Genomic DNA, 5,487 nt, shown 5'->3' on the forward strand with positions numbered 1-5,487 from the left:
GTAGAAAATAAATAAAAGGAACATTGAACCTGTGATGAAGAAGAAATAATCCTAAATCCTAAAACTAAATCCTAAGAGAGAGGAGAGAGCCTCTCTCTCTAAAAACTACATCTAAAACTAAAATTATGAATGGATGGATTTCCCCACTTTATAGCCTTTAATCTGTATTTTTTGGGCCGAAAACTGGGTCGAAAACAGCCCAGAAATCGCTGGAGAAGAAAACTGCCACGCTGATTTTCGGAACTGCGACGCGTCCGCGTGGAGAGCGCGTTCACATTGCCTAGCGTCAGGGCAACTATGGCATATTATATATCAAATCGAAGCCCCGGACATTAGCTTTCTAACGCAACTGAAAACGTGTCATTTGGACTTTTGTAGCTAAAGTTATAGCCGTTTGAGTGCGAAGAGGTCAGGCTGGACAGCTTAGCAATTTCTCTAACTTCTTGTATTCCTCCCACTTTTGCATGCTTTCTTTCCATCCTCTGAGCCATTCCTGCCCTGTAATATCTGAAATCACTTAACACACACATCAACGCATCTAATGGTAATAAGAGAGGATTTAAACATAGGGAACTTAAGGCCAAAGAAGCATGTTTTCAATCAAAGCACATAATTAGGAAGGCAGATGTAAAACCATGCAAATAGTATGAATAAGTAGGTAAAGAATTGATAAAAACCACTCAATTGAGCACAAGATAAACCATAAAATAGTGGTTTATCACTCTCTAAATGACACTGGCGTGCCACGCCTGGGATTCAAGTGGCACGCCTAAGTGAAGAAAAGTGAGTGGCGTGCCACACCTTCAATACCAAGTGGCACGCCCCATGTAATTGGCCTCCTTCATCCACTCTGGAAACTTATACCAGCGTACCATGCCTAAAGGCACTACAACATTTTTTGCCTACGGTAACCCTTATTCGAAGCAACATTTAATAAAAGTTGTCTTAGATAGGCAAAGACAACATTTTTGATAAGTTGTCTTTAAGTAAAGCAAAGATAACAAAATTTTTTGCCACTCATAAAATAGTTGTCTTTGATATCTAAAACTACATTTATAAAATGTTGTAATATAAAAAATTTAAGACAATATTTTTCAATAAAAATACAATATTTTATAAGAATTGTTAAAAAAATTTAACAAATAATACTTATAAAAGTTGGCTAAAATTATTTATAGTTAAAAATTTTAAAGAAAAACTTTAATCATATTGCAACCTATTCTTTCCTTCCAAATAACTTAGAAAAAGAAAAAAAACTTGTAAAGAGTTTGGGTATTGTCAGTTTCAGAGGAGCAAATCCAAAAATCCTTAACCCACCCATTCTCCATTGCGTAGCTCCAACCTAACGGTGACAGCATAGCTCGACGATTCTTCTCCATCGCGTGGTGCGCTTTTCCACGGCGCGGTGCTCTGCTCCATGGCGCGATTCTCTTCTCCATGCACGCTTCTCCATTGCGCGCGGGGAGCTTCTTGTTCTGTGCTGAACCACCACCACGAACCACCTCTTTTCTCCTCCACCGTCACTGAACCACCACCAGCGAGCAACCCCTCTCTCCATTCTCTGCTCGTTCTTCCTCTTCTTCTCTCACTACAACAAATAAGGATTTTTGCAGCAGTCGAAAGCCGTTGCCATAGATCAAAAACCTTTGCTAAAATTTTAGGCAACACTTTGGCAACAGTTTTTGACCTGCGGTATATGCGGCCGTTGCCAATGCTCAAAGGCAACGGCAACCAAAAAACCGTTGCCATAGTTACTAGCATAGGCAACGGTTTTGACAACAATTTTTAGAGAACGGTTTACAACCGTTACTGGATAGGCAACGGTTTAGAACCATTCTCTTTTATGACGTAACGGTTTAAAACCATAACTAGATAGACAATAGTTTTAAACTGTTGTAGTTTTGTTATTCATTTGCCTTTAGTATTATTTTTTTGCAACGGTTTTAATACCATTGTCATTTTATAATTGCCTTTGACCACGGTTTTAACACCATTGTCTTTGGCAACTTTTGACATTGACAACGATGTTTTCTAGTTATATATTTCTTTATTTATAATAGTTTTCTCATGTTGCATTGAAATTAGTATTTCAACTATTTTTTAGTATCAATAGATTAATATTCTAACTATTTGAATCAAATCACTAAAGAAAACTAATTGAACATTTGATTTATAACGTACTCTATAAGATTCATACATGTTTGTGACCTATAAAAACAAAGATTTTAGAAGTCAAATAAATTAAGATACTTTAAAATCACATAATAAAAGTTTAAGTCATAACAATATCTAATCATAAATAAAAGAGATTTGATATATTACAATAGCAAATAGACTCCCCATCATCTCCACAAATTGGTAATTTTTACTCTCTAGTATTTGATCTTCACAATGTGTGATTAAGTTCTCCCTCACCTTCATAAAGATTTTTCTGTGAACAAAAAAATTAGCAAATTAAATATAATAATAAACCTAATGCTAATAATGCTTACTAATAGAGTGAGGGGATGGGGGAAAAAAAGATAACTGCTAGTGATTTTTCTTATGAATTTCTTTATTAATAGCTAGATCATAATAGCTAATATTAATTTGGTCAAGAAAATTAATAATCTTATTTAAATATAATACAAGAAGAAACAAACTACCAATGAAAAGACAAGTAAACCATCATTTGAGATTGTAAAATATGTCTAAAGAGGCTGCCATTAACAATTATTCTTGTCCTTCAGTTCAGTTGTGCTGATCAAGCAAGATGGAAGATATCTTACTAATAAACCATCATTTAATTCCATAGAAAAAGTCAATATATGATTTTGACTCTTGTGTTGATCAAGAACATTAATAAGCTCGAGGAATTAAATTAAATCTTAGTTTTTTCAAAGAAAACTTCAATTAAATTCTACCATAGTGTAAGTTTTTCTTGATCCATATAGCTCAAGGATATATTTGGTTCACCTTTTACTTGTAAAAGGTATGCATAATTTAGTTATAATAGAACATTATCATTCAAAACAGAAATTATGCTAAAGTTGTTATAAATTATGCGATCTTAGAACAGAAACACAAAAATATTGACAGACACAAACTTGTTTCAAGAAAGAGACAGATACATGGATATAAATAGAGACATGACCATTTTATCTTATCTCTATCTCCTTTTTTATATTTTCTGCTATGAGACACTTAGCAAACTTGGAGTTAATGGTGGAACATATACCTATTTGGCTAATGAATGTTGTGTTAACCAATGAAGCAATAGGATCAGCTGTCAAAGCCATAGCAGAAGGCACTACAATTGGCAATGTTTTCCAACCAAGGTTGTCTCAAGTCTGAAGTAAGAAGAAAATTAAAAAAGTCAAGAATTACACCTGTAGAAGAGAAAAGACAACACAATTCAATTAACACTTCTGCAATCCACATTCAATTCAAGAACAAAAAAAAAGAGTTTTGATAAACAAAAGAACAAATCAAACAGTAATTTCATGAACAAATTCAGAAAGAAAACCCTAAAGAGTTTTGATACTTTATCTTTTCTACAAAGATCTCTAATCTATAAGAAAAACTAACACAAATTTTATTGCACCCTTTGTTTGGTCTTTGAATCACAATAGAAATTTCACCCCCAAAAACTCAAAAGCAATGAGAAACAAGATATTAAATGGTGAAGTCAATTTTATCCCCTAACCCTGTATTTCAACACTAATTTAAAGCACACTCACCATTTTTCTTTAACTGGCATAATGTCTTCGCAAGTAAGGTAAAGAGCCATTACATACCTCATCGCCGGGAGAACAAACTACAAGCACTGCCTGAGCAATACTCTGCTTTGCTCCATTGCTTACCACAATCTGATCAAGAGTATATGTAATTCCATTCTCCTCTGCAATAAAAATTCAGGAAAATTGTCAAAAGCCACATAAGCCCCCATCTCAAAAAATTAGTAAAGAAAAAATTAACCAAAGTAACCAAAACACAAGAACTTAAAGTGCATAAATTAGCTAACCCTTCAACTTATGACAAATCGCTCTGCACAATTCAAATGTTCCGGCATTAGGGGTATACCGTCTATATCCTTCGCGAATAGCATTCTACCATACTTACCACACATTAATCAAACATTCACATGATCATTAGTTCATGATCATAATTTCATTATCATACACCTAAATAAAACAGCAGAAAGATGTAGCAATAAAAGTACAATTCACACAAAAATAAAATGAGAATTCACCTCAGCTATGATAGCAGGTGTATCAAAATAATTGACACACGTGAAGTTTTCCAAATAAGAAATAATGAAAAACCTGTAAGGTAGTATTTTCATAAAAAAATCTCACTGAGTTACATGACACAATCAAGATGAGACTTGAACCTGAAACTTATAATCTAGCCTCATGAAACCACATGTTCCTACAAGCTACACAGAACACAATTTGAAAAAAGGATTCACAATAAAAAATTGACTTGTCTGATCTATAGGATTGTTACAGAGCAATAAGAGTTCAGAAATGGTGGTTCTGGTAGCTAGGGCACAACCAACTCACCATGAACGACGGCGGTGACCAGGAATTCCGAAGGCGGTGGCGGCAGAGGAATGACTCCTCCTCTGTTGTGTCACTTTCTCACACGCGTCCCTTCCTTCCTCTCTGCGGTAACATCAACAGTGATCTCCTCTCCCTGTTTGGTTCCTTCCAGCGACACTGGCGGCTTCCATCAAAGGCAGCATCGGCAAGGCGCGGCGACGGCGGCAACGAAGATGAGCTCCTTCTCTTCCTCGCATCGCGCGTTCTGTGCGTGTCTCTCTCTCTCAATCTCGTTTTCCCTCAAGGTCAGCAGCGACAGTGGCTGTGGTCACCGCCGGCAGCGCCTCTCCCTTGCTCTCTCCTATCCTTCCCATTCTCTGATCCCCCCTCGAGCTCCCCCTCTTCTCTCATTTCTCCTTCTCTCTGTTTCCCCTTTTGTAACTGTATGTGTGTATTTAAATTATGTTAGGGTTAGACATTATAAAATTAGGGTTTTATTTGGAAATTAGAGTTATAATAAAATATATACGAGTAATATAATAATTTTATAAAATATTTGTGATAGAATAACAATTTAGAATTCAAATATAATACTGTAAACATTAATTCTGGAACACGTATAATTTTATTTACTAATTTATCAATGAGTTCAAATAATTATTTTGTAATTTAAATTATAAAATGAACGTATTAATCACAACTTATAAAATACAGTTTAAACTCGAAAGTATCAATTATTCAGATTATATGATATAACTTTTCATTGTTTTTCTATTACCAAAACTTTAATTTCAATTCGTATAAAATAACCAATTATAATAAAAATTGTACTTAAACATTAATTAACTTAAACTTAAAGTATTTATAAAAATCAATTTAATTATTCCTAATAAATTAATCTCTAAGAGCTCAATTTAATAAAATACACCATAATTTATTCATAATAAAAATTACTTAATTTAAT

At 34.2% G+C, this 5,487-nt stretch overlaps 2 long non-coding RNA genes across 2 annotated transcripts; both read right to left on the bottom strand.

The window, feature by feature from the left end:
* LOC110262805 lies at nt 2,199-2,733 on the bottom strand. Its single transcript, XR_002347807.1, has 2 exons — nt 2,646-2,733; nt 2,199-2,431 (listed from the first exon to the last, which is right to left on the bottom strand). It is a non-coding gene; the product is annotated as an uncharacterized LOC110262805 (long non-coding RNA).
* Nucleotides 3,341-4,861, bottom strand: LOC107641795. Its single transcript, XR_002362719.1, has 3 exons — nt 4,545-4,861; nt 4,004-4,163; nt 3,341-3,880 (listed from the first exon to the last, which is right to left on the bottom strand). It is a non-coding gene; the product is annotated as an uncharacterized LOC107641795 (long non-coding RNA).

This window comes from Arachis ipaensis, chromosome B05 (genome assembly GCF_000816755.2).
Source record: "Arachis ipaensis cultivar K30076 chromosome B05, Araip1.1, whole genome shotgun sequence".
Lineage (NCBI taxonomy): Eukaryota > Viridiplantae > Streptophyta > Magnoliopsida > Fabales > Fabaceae > Arachis > Arachis ipaensis.